The sequence below is a fragment of the Ursus americanus genome, chromosome X (genome assembly GCF_024610735.1).
Source record: "Ursus americanus isolate L20-20 chromosome X, mUrsAme1.1.p, whole genome shotgun sequence".
NCBI lineage: Eukaryota > Metazoa > Chordata > Mammalia > Carnivora > Ursidae > Ursus > Ursus americanus.
In genome coordinates, this window is record NC_142164.1 from 102,485,391 (window position 1) to 102,506,783 (window position 21,393).

At 41.8% G+C, this 21,393-nt stretch overlaps 1 non-coding gene across 1 annotated transcript; it reads left to right on the forward strand.

Moving 5' to 3' along the window:
- Nucleotides 1–919: 919 nt before the first annotated feature.
- Nucleotides 920–1,026, forward strand: LOC123780626 (U6 spliceosomal RNA). The gene has a single exon (XR_006776458.1). It is a non-coding gene; the product is annotated as a U6 spliceosomal RNA (small nuclear RNA).
- The last annotated feature ends 20,367 nt before the right edge of the window (nucleotides 1,027–21,393 follow it).

Genomic DNA, 21,393 nt, shown 5'->3' on the forward strand with positions numbered 1-21,393 from the left:
GAAAGGCTATTATCCTTCTTAAGTGTGCTAGATTTCAGAAGAATGTATAATCATTTCAGCCAGAATAAGATTGCTTAAATTATGAACTAGTGAATAAAGAACACTTAAAAAGTAGTTTCAGTGGGTGCCTGGGTGGCTCAGTTGGTTAAGCTGCTGCCTTCAGCTCAGGTCATGATCCCAGGGTCCTGGGATAGAACCCCATGTCCAGCTCCTTGCTCAGCAGGGAGTCTGGCTCTTCCTCTCCCTCTGCATTCCCCCCCACCTCCGCTTGTGCTCAGGGAGCATGCGTTCGAGCTCGCTCGCTCTCTCTCTCTCTCTCTCTCTCAAATAAATAAAATCTTTTTTAAAAAAGTAGTTTCAGAAAAGTGACATCATTTTTTACTTTAAATTAATGTTGTTATTTTAAACGTTATATGAAAAAATAAATGTTATGGGTGTACAACTGCTAGTGTTTCATGTATGTTGCTTATTTGGCTTTATACTTATATAAGAGATAAAAGTAGGAGTTATGGGGCGCCTGGGTGGCACAGTCCTTAAGCGTCTGCCTTCGGCTCAGGGCGTGATCCTAGTGTTCTGGGATCGAGCCCCACATCAGACTCCTCCGCTAAGAGCCTGCTTCTTCCTCTCCCACTCCCCCTGCTTGTGTACCCTCTCTCGCTGGCTATCTCTGTCAAATAAATAAATAAATAAATAAATAAAATCTTTTAAAAAAAAAGTAGGAGTTATAACTTGTATTGTGTTAGAACATAACAAAAATAATTTAAGTCAACACTAGAGACCAAGAGAATTTTTTCCTCTTAAAAAGGTCTATGTATTTCTGAAAACTTCCATAAACGAAGTATATAATTAATTACGTGACAAAAGGAAGTGTAACTTACATTTGAGAGACACTCCATTTCAGTATTAAAAACACAGCCAAGTGCTCGCTTCGGCAGCACATATACTAAAATTGGAATGATACAGAGAAGATTAGCATGGCCCCTGCGCAAGGATGACACGCAAATCCGTGAAGCATTCCATATTTTTGGCGGAGGAATAGGAGACACCTTTCTCAGCCGGTCCCCCGAGTCGCGCTGGATAGGTACCAGACCAGCCTAAACAACCACGGAACCAGCCTGAGACGCAGGAAGACGCATCTGGATCTCTACAAATGAACATCTCCAGCGCTGAGTATTGAGGTACGAAGCGGGGAGCCATGAAACTGTGCACAGATATCGGAAGATAAACGGAAGGGGGAGGGAGCCGCCGCGTTTGGGCGCCAGGAAGCGGTAGCCACTTGCCCGGGAGAGCGGGCGGGGCTCGCGGAGGGCACCTGCAAAACAGCAGACTGAGACCGTGAGCCGGGTGCGCGCGCCACCAGGCATCTCGCGGAACACCGGAATCCCGGTGCGCTGACTGGATCCAGACTGAGACCGGGAGCCGGGTGCGCGCGCCACCAGGCATCTCGCGGAACACCGGAATCCCGGTGCGCTGACTGGATCCAGACTGAGACCGGGAGCCGGGTGCGCGCGCCACCAGGCATCTCGCGGAACACCGGAATCCCGGTGCGCTGACTGGATCCAGACTGAGACCGGGAGCTCCGGAGCGCACGCAGGGCGGCTGGCGGCATTAGAAACACAAAGGACAGAGACGCGCCGGCCCTAGAAGTGAGGGCTGGGACGCCGGGTGTGGGGCGCACATCCCGGGACACTGCAGGGTTGAGCAGCACCAACAGTAACAGAGTTAAAGTGGCCAGAACATCAGTGGAGAACGGTCCCTGATCCCTCTGTTCTGTGACAGAGGCTGAGATTCGGCCGCTGCTGCTCTGACTCTAAGAAGAGGCACAGCAAACCGCCAGGGAAAGCCGCCAGAGAACAAAAGCCTGGAAATACCGGCTCAGAGAGTGCCCATCCCCACACCCCCTGGCAGGGGACTTGGAGACTCTACCCAAACAGGGTTGCCTGAGTATTGGCGTGGCAGGCCCCTCCCCCAGAAGGCAGGCTGAAAAATCAAGAAGCCCACAACCCGGGCGCCTGGGTGGCGCAGTCATTGAGCGCCTGTCTTCGGCTTAGAGCGTGATCCCGGCATTCGGGAAAGGAGTCCCTCATCGGGCTCCTCCGCTGGGAGCCTGCTTCTTCCTCTCCCACTCCCCTGCTTCTGTTCCCTCTCTCGCTGGTTGGCTGCCACATAAATAAATAAAAAAATAAAATCTTTAAAGAAGAAGCCCACATCCCTAAGATCCCTATAAAACAAGGGGCACGGCCTGGGACCCAGTTAATAATTTGGGCCGTGGACAACCCCCAGCCTCTCCTCATCAGAATGACAAGAAGGAGAAGCCCCCCCCAGCAAAGAAAAGACAGTGAGTCTGTGGTCTCTGCCACAGAAATAATGGATATGGATGTAACCAAAGTATCAGAAATGGAATTCAGAGTAACGATGGTCAAAATGATGAGTAGGATTGAAAAAACTATTAACGAAAAGGTTACTGAGAATATAGAATCCCTAAGGACAGAAATGAGAGCGAATCTGACAGAAATTAAAAATTCTATGAGCCAAATGCAGGCAAAACTAGAGGCTCTGACGGCCAGGGTCACAGAAGCAGAGGAACGGGATAGTGAATTGGAGGATGGGTTAATAGAGGAAAAAACCAAAATAGAAGCTGCTCTTAAAAAAATCCAAGCCCACGAATGTAGGTTACGGGAGATTACTGACTCAATGAAACGATCCAATGTTAGAATCATCGGCATCCCCGAGGGGGTGGAGAAAAACAGAGGTCTAGAAGAGATTTGAACAAATTGTAGCTGAAAACTTCCCTAATCTAGCGAGGGAAACAAACATTCGTGTCCAAGAGGCAGAGAGGACCCCTCCCAAGCTCAACCACGACAAACCTACACCACGTCACGTCATAGTACAATTCGCAAATATTAGATCCAAGGATACAGTATTGAAAGTGGCCAGGGCAAAGAAATTTCTCACGTATCAAGGCAAAGGCATCAGAATTACGTCAGACCTGTCTACACAGACCTGGAATGAGAGAAAGGGCTGGGGAGCATATTTAAAGCTCTTTCAGAGAAAAACATGCAGCCAAGGATCCTTTATCCAGCAAGGCTGTCATTCAGAATTGATGGAGAAATAAAGACATTTCAGAAGCGCCAGTCACTAACCAATTTCATAACCACGAAACCAGCCCTACAGGAGATATTACGGGGGGTTCTATAAAAGTAAAAAGGCCCCAAGAGTGATACAAAACAGAAAGTCACAGCCAATACAAACAAAGACTTTACTGGCAACATGGCATCATTAAAATCATATCTCTCAGTACTCAGTCTTAATGTAAATGGTTTAAATTCTTGCTTTAACACCACAGGGTTGCAGAATGGATAAAAAGAAATGACCCATCCATTTGCTGTCTACAAGAGACTCATTTCGAACCCAAAGATGCATTCAGACTGACAGTAAGGGGATGGAGTACCATCTTTCACACAAATGGACCTCAAAAGAAAGCTGGGGTAGCAATTCTCATATCAGATAAATTGGATTTTAAACTACAGACTATAGTTAGAGATGCAGAAGGGCACTATATTATTCTTAAAGGAAGTATTCAACAATTGGATATGACAATTATGAATATATATGCCCCCAACAGGGGAGCAGTAAGATACACAAGCCAACTCTTAACCAGAATAAAGAGACATATAAATAAAAATAAAAATACATTAATAGTAGGGGACCTCAACACTACACTATCAGAAATAGACAGAACACCCTGGCAAAAACTAAGCAAAGAATCAAAGGCTTTGAATGCCATACTCGACGAGTTGGACCTCATAGATATATATAGAACACTACACCCCAGAACCAAAGAATACTCATTCTATTCTAATGCCCATGGAACATTCTCAAGAATAGACCATGTTCTGGGACACAAAACAGGTCTCAACCGATACCAAAAGATTGAAATTATCCCCTGCACATTCTCAGACCACAACGCTCTGAAATTGGAACTCAACCACAAGGAAAAATTTGGAAGAAACTCAAACACTTGGAGACTAAGAACCATCCTGCTCAGGAATGACTCGATAAACCAGGAAATCAAAAATCAAATTAAACAATTTATGGAGACCAATGAGAATGAAAATACAACAGTCCAAAACCTATGGGATACTGCAAAGGCAGTCCTAAGGGGGAAATACATAGCCATCCAAGCCTCGATCAAAAGAATAGAAAAATCTAAAATGCAGTTTTTATATTCTCACCTCAAGAAGCTGGAACAGCAACAGAGGGACAGGCCTAATCCACGCACAAGGAAGGAGTTGACCAAAATTAGAGCTGAAATCAGTCAATCAGAAACCAGAAGTACAGTAGAGCAGATCAACAGGACTAGAAGCTGGTTCTTTGAGAGAATCAATAAAATAGACCACTGGCAAGACTTATCCAAAAGAAAAGAGAAAGGACCCAGATTATTAAAAATATGAATGAAAAAGGAGAGGTCACGACGAACACCATTGAAATTGGAAGGATTATTAGAAATTTTTATCAACAGCTATATGCCAATAAACTAAGCAATCTGGAAGAGATGGAATCCTTCCTGGAAACCTATAAACTACCAAGATTGAAACAGGAAGAAATTGATTTCCTAAACAGGCCAATTAATTATGAAGAAATTGAGTCAGTGATAAACAACCTTCCAAATAACAAAACTCCAGGCCTGGATGGTTTTCCTGGGGAATTCTACCAAACATTCAAAGAAGAAATAATACCTATTCTCCTAAAGCTATTTCAAAAAATAGAAACAGAAGGAAAGCTACCAAACTCATTCTATGAGGCCAATATTACCTTGATCCCCAAACCAGGCAAAGACCCCCTCAAAAAGGAGAATTACAGACCGATGTCCCTAATGAATATGGACGCCAAAATCCTCAACAAGATCCTTGCTAATAGAATCCAACAGTACATTAAAAGGATTATCCATCACGATCAAGTGGGATTCATACCTGGGATGCAAGCGTGGTTCAATATTCGCAAATCAATCAGCGTGATACATCATATCAACAAGAAAAGACTCAGGAACCATATGATCCTCTCAATCGATGCCGAAAAAGCATTTGACAAAATACAGCATCCTTTCCTGATTAAAACCCTTCAGAGTGTAGGGATAGAGGGTACATTTCTCAATCTCATAAAAGCCATCTATGAAAAGCCTACTGCAAATATTATTCTCAATGGGGAAAAGCTGGAAGCCTTTCCCTTAAGATCAGGAACTCGACAAGGATGCCCACTCTCGCCACTATTATTCAACATAGTACTAGAAGTCCTTGCAACAGCAATCAGACGACAAAAGGGGATCAAAGGTATTCAAATCGGCAAAGAAGTCAAACTGTCTCTCTTCGCAGATGACATGATACTCTATATGGAAAACCCAAAAGAAGCCACTCCCAAACTATTAGAAGTTATAGAGCAATTCAGTAACGTGGCGGGATACAAAATCAATGCTCAGAAATCAGTTGCATTTCTATACACGAATAACGAGACCGAAGAAAGAGAAATTAGGGAATCCATCCCATTTACAATAGCACCAAAAACCATACGTTACCTTGGAATTAACTTAACCAGAGACGTAAAGGACCTATATTCTAGAAACTATAAATCACTCTTGAAAGACGTTGACGAAGACATAAAAAGATGGAAAGATATTCCATGCTCATGGATCGGAAGAATTAACATAGTTAAAATGTCCATGCTACCCAGAGCAATCTACACTTTCCATGCTATCCCGATCAAAATACCAATGACATTTTTCAAAGAACTGGAACAAATAGTCCTTAAATTTGTATGGAAACAGAAAAGGCCCCGAATCTCCAAGGAACTGTTGAAAAGGAAAAACAAAGCTGGGGGCATCACAATGCCGGATTTCGAGCTGTACTACAAAGCTGTGATCACAAAGACAGCATGGTACTGGCACAAAAACAGACACATAGACCAAGGGAACAGAATAGAGAGCCCAGAAATGGACCCTCGGCTCTTTGGGCAACTAATATTTGATAAAGCAGAAAAAAACATCCAGTGGGAAAAAGACAGTCTCTTCAATAAATGGTGCTGGGAAAATTGGACAGCTACATGCAAAAGAATGAAACTTGACCACTCTCTCACACCATACACAAAGATAAACTCCAAATGGATGAAAGACCTCGATGTGAGACAGGAATCCATCAAAATTCTAGAGGAGAAGATAGGCAGCAACCTCTACGACATCGGCCAAAGCAAACTTTTTCATGACACATCCCCAAAGGCAAGAGAAACAAAAGATAAAATGAATTTATGGGACTTCATCAAGATTAAAAGTTTCTGCACAGCCAAGGAAACAGTCAGAAAAACTAAGAGGCAGCCCACGGAATGGGAGAATATATTTGCAAATGGCACTACAGATAAAGGACTGGTATCCAAGATCTACAAAGAACTTCTCAAACTCAATACACGAGAAACAAATAAACAAATCAAAAAATGGGCAGAAGATATGAACAGACACTTTTCCAATGAAGACATACAAATGGCTAACAGACACATGAAAAAATGTTCAAAATCATTAGCCATCAAGGAAATTCAAATCAAAACCACACTGAGATACCACCTTATGCCAGTTAGAATGGCAAAAATAGACAAGGCAAGAGACAACAATTGTTGGAGAGCATGTGGAGAAAGGGGATCCCTCCTACATTGTTGGTGGGAATGCAAGTTGGTACAGCCACTCTGGTAAACAGTGTGGAGGTCCCTTAAAAAGTTAAAAATTGAGCTACCCTATGATCCAGCCATTGCACTACTGGGTGTTTACCCCAAAGATACAGACGTAGTGAAGAGAAGGGCCATATGCACCCCAATGTTCCTAGCAGCAATGTCCACAATAGCTAAATCGTGGAAGGAGCCGAGATGCCCTTCAACAGATGACTGGATTAAGATGTTGGGGTCCATATATACAAAGGAATATTACTCAGCTATCAGAAAGAACGAGTTCTCAACATTTGCTACAACATGGACGGCACTGGAGGAGATAATGCTAAGTGAAATAAGTCAAGCAGAGAAAGACAACTATCATATGATTTCTCTCCTCTATGGAACATAAGAACTAGGATGATCGGTAGGGGAAGAAAAGGATAAAGAAAGGGGGGGTAATCAGAAGGGGGAATGAAACATGAGAGACTATGGACTATGAGAAACAAACTAAGGGCCTCAGGGGTGGGGGGGAATGGGATAGGCTGGTGATGGGTAGTAAGGAGGGCACGTATTGCATGGTGCACTGGGTGTTATACACAACTAATGAATCATCGAGCCTTACATCGGAAACCAGGGATGTACTGTATGGTGACTAACATAATATAATAAAAAATCATTAAAAAATAAAAATAAAAAAATAAAAACACAGCCATGAACACTGACGCAAAGAAAATTCTCTCTCTAGGCCTAATTATGCAGACCGAAGTATTGACTGAAAATTGTTGTATTTGTTATATATTTAAATAATATACTACGGCATAGAATGAAATTCCTTCTTCGAATTTCTTTTTCTAACAGGAGAGTCAAAGCTGCTTGTGAAAGTTTAGCCCATCCTCCCCTCTGATTCAGGAAGTGGCCTATTCTAAATCATTTCCAGACTCTCACCCATATTTTGAATTTATGACTCAGAAATAAATTCTTTTTACCTTCACACACAATCCAAACACTTCATACACCATTCCCAAACACCAACACTCAGGTGATATTCTAAACTCCATTAACACAAATGTTTTGAGCTTCTAACAGAGATAGTTCAGGGCGTGGCTTCTTCTCCAAACAAACCAAACGGCAGTATTTTTTAAGGCCATCGCATTTGGGCATATTTCAAACACTTCTGAAATGAGCACTGGCCAAAATTAACTTCCAAAATGACGTTGTAACAAACATCCTGCAAAATGCAGCCGAATTCCATTGCTCTGCCTCGCAGCACGCTCAACTGGAGAAGCCAGAATGATGTGAAAGCAAGATGCATGTCTGCAAGGAATATGATGCAATAATCATGTGTCTACAATTCCATTATGGTATAATTAATCTTAATTACACATTAAATTCTGCCTGAATTAAAACACTCACATAGCCTGAATCTTGTTTGTGTTGCCTGTAATTTTACCGTGTTATTTTGAGAAATGTAAAATAATAAACCTTCTAAAGCAAAATGGTGACTTTCGGGACCCTGTTCTTTGGGGCTGTTACAGCTCGACTGTTTCCATTTGCAGAAGTCAGCCCAGCCCACTGTTTCCATTTGCAGAAGTGCAGGAGAGAAAAGAGCTTTTAGCGTCCCTCTCTCCCATCCCCAGGTTCAGAAGCAGTCCCTGCGTGGGAAAGAAGTGGGGATTACAGAGCCAGTCACCTGACAGCAGGGGGCGTCACCCACACCTCTCCTTGTGTTTGTTTCTCTACATTGTTCTAAAGGCAGACTAGAGCCTTGGCGCTTGCCTCCTTTTCCGTACACCATTGTGAGAATTTCCTGGGTTCTCTTTCAATCTTCCTTCTCTTGCTACCACAAGCACTTATTAACCTTTTTGGAGCCTCTCCAGGCACACCCAGCAACTCCTCCAAGAGCAAAGGATCTTCTTAGAAGGCGGAAAGCTGCACCCACAGCAGCACCTTTATTATGGTACAATTCAGACACAGCCTGTATTATCTGTGAGGCCACTATCATGAGATCATTTTTCCATTTGTACCTATTGAGCCATGGTACAAATGAGGACTTTTTTTTTTTTCCACAGAGATAGGAATTCAAGTGTTCTACATTCTGCTATGGGGGAAGAAAAATATCTGGAACTATCAAAAAATTTGGTCTCCAGAAACATAAAAACCAACTCATGGTTTATACATTTTAGCAGGGCACAGTTTGACCCTGAGAAGGACAAATTTTGCTTCCTTTTGGAATAAGAAGAAAGTGTTCGCTAAAAGCCCTGCACATTAAGTGGAAGGCTATCAAAGGCACTGTTGTTTGTGTTATACTGAAACTCTCTGCACAGGAACTGGAGCAAAACTGGCAAGAAAAGATAGCCAAAATACCTTGTGGAGGAGACCCCAGAACACCTGAAGTGAGAGGGTGATGAAAGCATGCAGTGCCTAGAAAACTTGAGGCTCCACATGAAAGCCTCATCCACTCCATGAAGTCCAGCAGCACGCCCACATCCTTCCTAGACAATATGGTGCAGTATTGCACCATAGTGGGACATCTACTCCATGCAGGGACCATCCAAATGCCAGAGAAATGCATGAACTTAGTCTCTCTCTTCTTGATCTTCCTGTGTTTTCCAGGGAGACTAATGAATCATAAAGCTTCCCTTTATAAAAGATATACCATGTTCATAGATTGAAGGACTTGATATTATAGAGCTGTCACTTCTCCCCAAGACAAGCTGGAAACAGACCCACACATATACTGTCACCTGACTTATGAAAAAAACAAGGGCTACTGGAGTACTATGAATGTGCTGTTCCCTGATCTGGGTCCTGGTTACATCAGAGCGTCAAGTTTGTGAAACTTCAACAAGCTGTATATTTATACTACTGCACTTTTCTGTTTGTATATTATACTTGAACTACAAGTTTGTTTTCAATCCCTTTGTAAGAGTTTGAATGACATTTTTCAAAAATTAAACCATTATTGTTCAAAAAATAAATAAATAAACGTATTGTTCAAAGCAGAAAAATAACAGAAAATGTTCAAAATTTGGATGAATTCAATGGTGATTTGGTTCTTAGTTTCTCTTTTAAAGTTTTGAACAGTTTGCCTTTTTTAAATATCTAGATACTGTACAATAGTTTGTCTCTCTTCTTGGGCTGTGTATCATCACCATTCCTTTTCCTACACAAACATTTTAAGGCAAATGGGAAGCTATTGATTAACAGGTCTTTTGTATCACACAATTAAACCTAATGCCCCAGGATCCTTTGCCCCAGTCACTGTATCAAGCTTCTTTGTTCAGAGAAAACAACTAGAACAATTGCACTGAAGGAAAAATATAACTTAATAAGTGCTAAAAAGCCTCACCTCAAATGTTTCCTCTCTGCCAGCTGAGAAGAGAAATTCTTCCTTTATTTTCAAAGGGAGCACACAGTTCATCCTAAAGGCCACTGGTACTGGACCTGTTACACTCTCAGTGCTAAAGTTACTTATCTTTAGCTGAATGCCTTCATGGATAACAATTAGGTTTTGCAGGGCACCTTGTAAGCAAGTAATGATTATTTATTACTTAGCTCCATTTGGAAATCTGCAACCCAAGACTCACGGAAGTCAATAAATAGTGGAAAAAAAGGGCATTCTGGCATGAAGACTGTTTATATGTTATACTGGATTTGTGCTCATATTCCATTAAACTTATTGAAGAGACTTGGAAATTTGATTGTTTTCTATTTCTGAAATTCTGCTCACCTAGATAACTGTCTCCAAATGGCAAGACGCATGGCTCTACATATCATGTGTGCCTCTGTAAAATGAGGGGCACAGACAATGGCAACACAAAGATATATTAAAAAATACATAATGTAACTTGTCTTAATATACTTTTCTGAGTCTAAAAATATGCCAGACCAAAAGAAACATATTTACATAAAAAGCAGACAAGGTCAAATAACAAAGAAAGCCCTTAATTAGTTGTAATCAACTTTAATTTGCATACCGTATATAATTCCTAAATGATTGTTAATAATAACTTTATATAATGGACTTCCAATTTTCATGAAAATGGCACATTTTGATAAGCAGACACAAAACCCTAGTACTAATAAGGTTTAATTTGCATACATTAGACTGATTATCCAAACAAAAGGATTACAGTATTACTTCTCCATACCTTTATGTCCTTATTATGCACATTTATTAACTTCACAAAAGCTAGCTGTTAGTGACAAACAATAGCCATGGTTGAAAGAGAAATCTAAGGAATGAATAAGGTACATTTTAATGCTAAGGAGCAAAGTTTATACATCATAAATGCTGAATTTAACTGTTTGTTGGCTAAAAGGGCTAGAATTCCACAAAGGGTGCCTCATCCTCTGAGTAAAGCAGCTTGCGTTTGTTACCTGAAACAAGAAATGCCCTAACACGCTTCATCACTCGAATTTCATAATGAATTTATCTCAAGCTAGGAAGCCCCGACAATGTAGTATGCTGAGAATTCATGAACAGCCACAGAATTAAGCTTTAAATGTGTAGTTCTAGGGTGCAGTGTTAATAAATATATTTCAACAAGCTTAGTTTTCAGCCGAGTAAATAATAATATAGGTGGCATTAGTATTGATATCGGTTCCTAATGGTATCATTTATACCCTGCAATTAAAGTTTAAGCACTAAATAAAACATTATTAGGAGATCTGGGTTGGCTTTTCTTATATGTGAACACAAATGAAGCTCACGAGCGTTTGGATAAGAGCCAAAAAACTTGAAACTTCACCACAAGCTACTTCCGGGGTTTTCCTCTGAGCTCTCGCTACTTGGCAAGATACAGAATTAGAACACCAGGAAATGTTTTCTAAAGAAGGCAAGAGAAACTGGAAGCCCCAGGAATTGAACTGAACACCACCGTGGTTAACTCTGACCTTTCCACACATAATATCAAATTAAGAGCCATCTGGCAGAAATGTGTACACCTAAGTATGCTCTCAGATTCTTGCTAGTGCTGTGCTGAGCGTTCTACACTTAAAATAAAAGACAAAAAGACTTATTTACTGAAGGACAAAAGGCTTTAAGCCTTCCGGCGCTTCCCAGGAATGGTTGCTCCCTTCACAGAGCTCCAAAGCACTACCAAGGAGTGGGTTAGGAAGTAGGTGCCTTTTAACCGACAAGCCTGTAACTGAACAGGATTCACCAGCTTTCCCTCTTGGACTTCCAGAGCTTAAAATACCTGATTCATCGGATGAGTTCAAGGCCCACTTGTGAAATGACTGAACACTGTGCCCAAAAGGCTGGCGCTGAGATGCCCCGCCCCACTTCCCACCCCAGCTGTGCTTTGCCCAGGGATGACCATCATCTTTATGTGATCGAGTGTTCTAGGAGCTGCCCCAACTGCTGCGACGGTTGGAGGTGAAGCATCTTTAAGACTGGAAGGGTACTGAGTTTCAGTTAAAAAAAAAAAGACTGAAAGGCTAATAGAAAGTTATGCTCGGTCAAAGTGACCAAAGGAGTTCCCATGAACTTTGCTTTTCCCAACGTAAACTTAAAGCCTTTAAATCAATGTCAAACTGGATAAATAGTAGTAAATAAATCTCTACCATTTGGTATAAGAACCACCATATGGGACCCGTAACAACACAAGGACAGCAACAACAAAATGCTACTGCTCTGAAGAGAGCCATTAGTATGACACCAAATTAGGGTAGTCAGAAAATTTTCAAAATATCACAATGAAACAAGAACTAATTGTTTTTACTGCGCAGTTACTAAACTGACAAAAACTGGTGATAAGTATCTCCAATCACTACTATTTCACCAAGCCAAAGTCAGTATCTGGATGTGCCCAAGACGCTTCCATTGACTTAAGCAGGGTCACCTACATAAGAGAAGACAGAACTTTGGTCCCGAAAATAAATAAATACTATGCCACTAGCTTATCCAAAGGAAATACTTAGATGGCAACTTTCTTTCGACAAAGGCAAAGGCTTAGCATGTAAATCGTATTATTATGTCCTCAATTATCTCTCTCTATATGTGGCTTTTCAAAATGGGGAAACTCTGGCCCAGCCTAGCTAGGGGCTTATTCCTTTCAGCCAGGGGCAGAGCTGGAGCCAGCAGGGATCCCTCCTCCCTCCCAGGCAGCTGTTCTTTGCACTGCTCCACCCCTTCACTGAGTGGGAGGCTGCGCTTCTGGACCCAGACCCAGCACAAAAACATAATACAACAACGTGAGACAGGAAACGCAGTTGCAAGGCAGGAACACAACTTCCATTAGCATTTCCTTTGCTCAAACTGATGGCACACACTCCCAAAGAAATAAATTCCCACCCCAAGTCTCTTTCTACCTTTTTTCTGTGCATTGTGGAAGAGAAATAAAGATCTCTTTGTCAATTCAGATGTGATGCTTTTCATGTGCTGTGCGGCAGATCCGAGAGCGCTTCAGATTATGCGGAGAACAAAGGCCAGCCTGCCTACTTACCTGATTACTGAGAAATGTCCATCTTTAAGCAGTGTCTTCTAATAGGACATCAGCTGCCATCGCGATTCAATCACATTCCAGCAAGACTTCTAACAAAGGTATGAAACCCACCTCAAACTTGAGAACCATAAAAACTCATCAAATGAAAACCTATGTAAATTATTGTTCTGTTAATCTCACCTACCAATCCCCAAATCACTGCAGCCTAAAGGGGCTAGCTAGAGCTGTAGCCGGGCTCCAAATGAATCACTGAAACATTCAAATTCTGTGCATACCACTGCACCTCATCTACTTGCGTGAGCATATAAACGCCTTGTACATTAGTTTGCCTGGGCTACAACACTACTGAACCTACCATCTTTTGCGCGCTAATTCCATTATTTAATATTTTCCCTTCCTCTCCGTGAAGACTTATCCAATCTTCTTTTCACCTAACCACAGTCTCCTCTAAGAGTCAAAACCCAAATTACTTCATTAAAGTTGAGAACACTAGATCAGAGCACATCCTTCTGATGAACTCCTAAATGCCCTTTAGAAGCAAGGATGGTACCTTGTGTGCTTATTGTTTTCTTTACTTTCACTTAGCCCAGGTTTCCTGTTTGTGAAACTTCTATGTTCTTATATCCAACTGAATGAGTTTTTAGGAGAAAAAAGCATTTTGCACACACAGATTTGATGTCACCACACCATCTGACAAATCAATTAGATATATGGCAACATTTTACCTAGGCCTGGAGGATCATGGGTTCCACTGCACCCAGGACAGTCCTGGGTTTCACCTGTTGTCCCAGAGAACTATTAATAGTGCCCCTTTTCACCCTAAAAAGTGTCCTGGTTTGGATGATAAATTAATTATGCTGTTTTCTCATCATTAGCATATGGAAGCAAGTACTGTGTAACATAATTTATGGATATCTGTATTGAGGTTCCTTCTCAACTTTTAGAGCAGCAATTCAACTTTATACTGATATACTGTACTGCTATTTCATATCAATATTTCATATTGACACTCTGACATTTTTAAGTCACTTTCAAATACTTTCATTTTTATTTTGTGGATCCATACAACAAGCCCATATAGTGTGAATAGAGATATTGGTATCCTCATTTACAGCTAAAACAAAAATGATTGATTTCCCTTGAAACCACACAGTAAGGCTTCCTCATTCCTACTCTGGAAGTACTCTTTCTATTAAACCATAATAGAAATCAACAGAATTGAGATATGATGCTATTTGATACATCATTCAGCTCATTATTCTAAGGGGTTTTTTTTTTCTTACTTATTATTTATTTATTTATTTATTTATTTTTATTTTAATGTTTTTTTATTATATTATGTTAGTCACCATACAGTACATCCCTGGTTTCTGATGTAAAGTTCGATGATTCATTAGTTGCGTATAACACCCAATGCACCATGCAATACGTGCCCTCCTTACTACCCATCACCAGCCTATCCCATTCCCCCACCCCCCTCCCCTCTGAAGCCCTCAGTTTGTTTCTCAGAGTCCATAGTCTCTCATGCTTCATTCCCCCTTCTGATTACCCCCCCTTGCTTTATCCCTTTCTTCCCCTAATGATCTTCCTAGTTCTTACGTTCCATAGATGAGAGAAATCATATGATAGTTGTCTTTCTCTGCTTGACTTATTTCACTTAGCATTATCTCCTCCAGTGCCGTCCATGTTGCAGCAAATGTTGAGAACTCGTTCTTTCTGAAAGCTGAGTAATATTCCATTGTATATATGGACCCCAACTTCTTAATCCAGTCATCTGTTGAAGGGCATCTCGGTTCCTTCCACGATTCAGCTATTGTGGACAATGCTGCTATGACATTGGGGTGCATATGGCCCTTCTCTTCACTACGTCTGTATCCTTGGGGTAAATACCCAGTAGTGCAATGGCTGGGTCATAGGGTAGCTCAATTTTTAACTTTTTAAGGGACCTCCACACTGTTTTCCAGAGTGGCTGTACCAACTTGCATTCCTACCAACAATGTAGGAGGGATCTCCTTTCTCCACATCCTCTCCAGCAATTGTTGTTTCTTGCCTTGTCAATTTTTGCCATTTTAACTGGCGTGAGGTGGTATCTGAGTGTGGTTTTGATTTGAATTTCCCTGATGGCTAATGATTCTGAACATTTTTTCATGTGTCTGTTAGCCATTTGTATGTCTTCATTGGAAAAGTGTCTGTTCATATCTTCTGCCCATTTTATGATTTGTTTATTTGTTTCTCACGTATTGAGTTTGAGAAGTTCTTTGTAGATCTTGGATACCAGTCCTTTATCTGTAGTATCATTTGCAAATATCTTCTCCCATTCCGTGGGCTGCCTCTTAGTTTTTTTTGACTGTTTCCTTGGCTGCGCAGAAGCTTTTTATCTTGATGAAGTCCCACAAGTTCATTTTATCTTTTGTTTCTCTTGCCTCTGGAGATGTGTCATGAAAAAGGTTGCTTTGGCCGATGTCGTAGAGGTTGCTGCCTATCTTCTCCTCTAGGATTTTGATGGACTCCTGTCTCACATTGAGGTCTTTCATCCATTTGGAGTTTATCTTTGTGTATGGTGTGAGAGAGTGGTCAAGTTTCATTCTTTTGCATGTAGCTGTCCAATTTTCCCAGCACCATTTATTGAAGAGACTGTCTTTTTTTCCACCAGATGTTTTTTCCTGCTTTATCAAAGATTAGTTGCCCAAAGAGCCGAGGGTCCATTTCTGGGTTCTCTATTCTGTTCCCTTGGTCTATGTGTCTGTTTTTGTGCCAGTACCATGCTGTCTTTGTGATCACAGCTTTGTAGTACAGCTCGAAATCCGGCATTGTGATGCCCCCAGCTTTGTTTTTCCTTTTCAACAGTTCCTTGGTGATTCAGGGCCTTTTCTGTTTCCATACAAATTTAAGGACTATTTGTTCCAGTTCTTTGAAAAATGTCATTGGTATTTTGATCGGGATAGCATTGAAAGTGTAGATTGCTCTGGGTAGCATGGACATTTTAACTATGTTAATTCTTCCGATCCATGAGCATGGAATATCTTTCCATCTTTTTATGTCTTCCTCAATGTCTTTCAAGAGTGATTTATAGTTTCTAGAATATAGGTCCTTTATGTCTCTGGTTAAGTTAGTTCCAAGGTAACGTATGGTTTTTGGTGCTATTGTAAATGGGATGGATTCCCTAATTTCTCTTTCTTCAGTCTCATTGTTCGTGTATAGAAATGCAACTGATTTCCGAGCGTCGATTTTGTATCCCGCCACATTACTGAATTGCTCTATAACTTCTAATAGTTTGGGAGTGGCTTCTTTTGGGTTTTCCATATAGAGTATCATGTCATCTGCGAAGAGAGACAGTTTGACTTCTTCTTTGCCGATCTGGATACCTTTTATCCCTTTTTGTTGTCTGACTGCTGTTGCAAGGACTTCTAGTACTATGTTGAATAATAGTGGCAAGAGTGGGCATCCTTGTCGTGTTCCTGATCTTAAGGGAAAGGCTTCCAGCTTTTCCCCATTGAGAATGATATTTGCTGTAGGCTTTTCATAGATGGCTCTTATGAGATTGAGAAATGTACCCTCTATCCCTACACTCTGAAGGGTTTTAATCAGGAAAGGATGCTGTATTTTGTCAAATGCTTTTTCGGCATCGATTGAGAGGATCATATGATTTTTTAATTTTTCTTTCTGGATAAAATCTAAGACACTGATAGATTTGCGAATGTTGAACCACCCTTGCATCCCAGGGATGAATCCCATTTCGTCATGATGGATAATCCTTTTAATGTACTGTTGGATTCTATTAGCAAGGATCTTGTTGAGGATTTTGGTGTCCATATTCATTAGGGAGATCGGTCTGTAATTCTCCTTTTTGAGGGGGTCTTTGCCTGGTTTGGGGATCAAGGTAATATTGGCCTCATAGAATGAGTTTGGTAGCTTTCCTTCTGTTTCTATTTTTTGAAATAGCTTTAGGAGAATAGGTATTATTTCTTCTTTGAATGATTGGTAGAATTCCCCAGGAAAACCATCCGGGCCTGGAGTTTTGTATTTTGGAAGGTTGTTTATCACTGACTCAATCTCTTCATAATTAATTGGCCTGTTTAAAAAATCAGTTTCTTCCTGTTTCAGTCTTGGTAGTTTATAGGTTTCCAGGAAGGCCTCCATCTCTTCCAGATTGCTTAATTTATTGGCATAAAGCTGTTGATAAAAGTTTCTAATAATCCTTCCAATTTCATTGGTGTTGGTTGTGACCTCTCCCTTTTCATTCATAATTTTATTAATTTGGGTCCTTTCTCTATTCTTTTGGATAAGTCTTGCCAGTGGTCTGTCAATTTTATTAATTCTCTCAAAGAACCAGCTCCTGGTTCTGTTGATCTGCTCTACTATACTCCTGGTTTCTAATTCATTGACTTCTGCTCTAATCCTGGTAAACTGCTTCCTCGTGCGTGGATTAGGCCTGTCCCTCTGTTGCTGTTCCAGCTTCTTGAGGTGAGAATATAAAAACTGCATTTTAGATTTTTCCATTCTTTTGAGTGAGGCTTGGATGGCTATGTATTTCCCCCTTAGGCCTGCCTTTGCAGTATCCCATAGGTTTTGGACTGTTGTATTTTCATTCTCATTGGTCTCCGTAAATTGTTTAATTTGATTTTTGATTTCCTGGTTTATCGAGTCATTCCTGAGCAGGATGGTTCTTAGTCTCCAAGTGTTTGAGTTTCTTCCAAAATTTTCCTTGTGGTTGAGTTCCAATTTCAGAGCGTTGTGGTCTGAGAATATGCAGGGAATAATTTCAATCTTTTGGTGTCGGTTGAGACCTGTTTTGTGACCCAGAACATGGTCTATTCTTGAGAATGTTCCATGGGCATTAGAATAGAATGAGTATTCTTTGGTTCTGGGGTGTAGTGTTCTATATATATCTATGAGGTCCAACTCGTCGAGTATGGCATTCAAAGCTCTTGTTTCTTTGCTGATTTCTTGCTTAGGTGATCTGTCTATTGCTGATAGTGGAGTGTTGAGGTTAAGAGTTGGCTTGTGACCCCAATGTTCATAGCAGCAATGTCCACAATAGCTAAATCGTGGAAGGAACCGAGATGCCCTTCAACAGATGACTGGATTAAGAAGTTGTGGTCCATATATACAATGGAATATTACTCAGCTATCAGAAAGAACGAGTTCTCAACATTTGCTGCAACATGGACGGCACTGGAGGCGATAATGCTAAGTGAAATAAGTCAAGCAGAGAAAGACAACTATCATATGATTTCTCTCATCTATGGAACATAAGAACTAGGATGATCGGTAGGGGAAGAAAGGGATAAAGAAAGGGGGGGTAATCAGAAGGGGGAATGAAACATGAGAGACTATGGACTATGAGAAACAAACTGAGGACCTCAGAGGGGAGGGGGGTGGGGGAATGGGATAGGCTGGTGATGGGTAGTAAGGAGGGCACGTATTGCATGGTGCACTGGGTGTTATGCGCAACTAATGAATCATCGAGCCTTACATCGGAAACTGGGGATGTACTGTATGGTGACTAACATAATATAATAAAAAATCATTAAAAAAAAAAGAGTTGGCTTGTGTATCTTGCTGCTCCCCTGCTGGGGGCATGGATATTTATAATTGTCATATCCACTTGTTGGATACATCCTTTAAGAATAATATAGGGCCCTTCTGTGTCTCTAACTATAGTCTTTAGTTTAAAATCCAATCTGTCTGATATGAGCATTGCTACCCCAGCTTTCTTTTGAGGTCCATTGGTGTGAAAGATGGTATTCCATCCCTTTAATTTCAGTCTGAATGTATCTTTAGGTTCATAATGAGTCTCTTGTAGACAGCACATGGATGGGTCATGTCTTTTTATCCAATCTGCAACCCTGTGGCGTTTATGGGACCATTTAGGCCATTTACATTGAGACTGATTATTGAGAGATATGATTTTAATGATGCCATGTGGCCAGTAAAGTCTTTGTTTCTATAGATTGTGACTGTCTGTCCTATATCACTCTTGGGGCCTTTTTACTTTTATAGAACCCCCCGTAATATCTCCTGTAGGGCTGGTTTCGTGGTTACGAAAGTGGTCAATGACTGGCGATTCTGGAAGGTCTTTATTTCTCCATCAATTCTGAATGACAGCCTTGCTGGATAAAGGATCCTTGGCTGCATGTTTTTCTCTGAAAGAGCTTTAAAAATGCCCCCCAACCCTTTCTCTCATTCCAAGTCGGTGTAGACAGGTCTGATGTAATTCTGATACCTTTGCCTTGGTGCGTGACAAATTTCTTTGCCCTGGCCACTTTCAATACTGTATCCTTGGATCTAATATTTGCGAATTGCAGTGTGACGTGACGTGGTGTAGGTTTGTCGTGGTTGAGCTTGGGAGGGGTCCTCTCTGCCTCTTGGACACGAATGTTTATTTCCCTTGCTAGATTAGGGAAGTTTTCAGCTACAATTTGTTCAAATATCTCTTCTAGACCTCTGTTTTTCTCCACCCCCTCGGGGATGCCGATGATTCTGACATTGGAACGTTTCATTGAGTCAGTAATCTCCCGTAACCTACATTCCTGAGTGTGGATTTTTTTGAGTCCAGATTCTATTTTAGCTTTCTCTTCTACTAACCCATCCTCCAATTCACTGATATGTTCTTCTGCCTCATTCACCCTGGCCGTCAGAGCCTCTAGTTTTACCTGCATTTGGCTCATAGAATTTTTAATTTCTGCCAGATTTGCTCTCATTTCCGCCCTTAGAGATTCTATATTCTCATTAACATTTTCGTTAATACCTTTTTCAAGTCTACACATCATCTTGACCATTGTTACTCTGAATTCCATTTCTGATAATTTCGTTATATCCATATCTATTAGTTCTGTGGCAGAGGCCACAGACTCATTGTCTTTTCTTTGCTGGGGGGGATTTCTCCTTCTCGTCATTCTGATGAGGAGAGGTTGCGGGGTTGTCCAGAGCCCAAATTATTGACCAGGACCCAGGCCATGTGCCCTTGTTTTATAGGGATCTTAGGGATGTGGGCTTCTTGATTTTTCAGCCTGCCTCCTGGGGGAGGGGCCTGCCGCGCCGATACTCAGGCAACCCTGTTTGGGTAGAGTCTCCGTGTCCCCTGCAAGGGGGGGATGGGGATGGGCACTCCCTGAGCCGGTATTTCCAGGCTTTTGTTCTCTGGCGGCTTTCCCTGGCGGTTTGCTGTGCCTCTTCTGAGAGTCAGAGCAGCAGTGGCCGAATCTCAGCCTCTGTCACAGAACAGAGGGATCGCGGACTGTTCTCCACTGATGTTCTGGCCACTTTAACTCTGTTTCTGTTGGTGCTGCTCAACCCTGCAGCGTCCCGGGACGTGCGCCCCACACCCGGCGTCCCAGCCCTCACTTCCAGGGCCAGCGCGTCTCTGTCCTTTGTGTTTCTAACACCGCCAGCCGCCCCAGTGCGCTCCTGGAAGCTCCTGGTCTCAGTCTGGTTCCAGTGAGCACACCGGAGTTTTCAGTCTGGTCGTGCGCATTCCCCGGCTCACGGTCTCAGTCCGCTCTCTCGCGGGTGCCGTCCTCGAGTCCGCCTGCTCCCCCGTGCAGGTGGCTGCCACTTCCTGGCGCCCAAACGCGGCGGCTCCCTCCCCCTTCCGTTTATCTTCTGATATCTGTGCGCGGTTTCACGGCTCCCCGCTTCGTACCTCAATACTCAGCGCTGGAGACGTTCATTTGTAGAGATCCAGATGTATCTTCCTGCGTCTCAGGCTGATTCCGTGGATGTTCAGGCTGGTCTGGTACCTATCCAGCTCGACTCAGGGGACCGGCTGAAAAAGGGGTCCCCTACTCCTCTGCCATCTTAACTCCCTCCCCATTATTCTAAGTTTTAACTCAAGCTAACTTTCCTAGCAAAAAGAGGCCTTGGAAACAAATTCTACAGTTTTTTGTGCACTGACAATAACACCCCACAAGAGTTAAGTTTTCTCTCTCTCTCTGAATCAAATCAAATTACAACCCAAGACTAAAACAAGATTTGTTTTCATTTTTTTAAGTAATCTTTAGACACAATGTGTGGCTTAAATTCACACCCCACAGATCAAGAGTTACATGCTCTACTGACTAAGCCTGCCATGTGCCCCTAAAACAAGATATTTTTAATTATAAAGTCAGTGAGGTTGGGACAGCAGAAGGAAAGGGACTCATGACAGAGTTTATAAGGCTTTCCATGTGAATTCAAACAAGTCTTTAATGTCTTGAAGTCCTGTCCTCTAAAGAGAAAGGGATCACAGCACAAACATTTTCCACCACAGGCATTT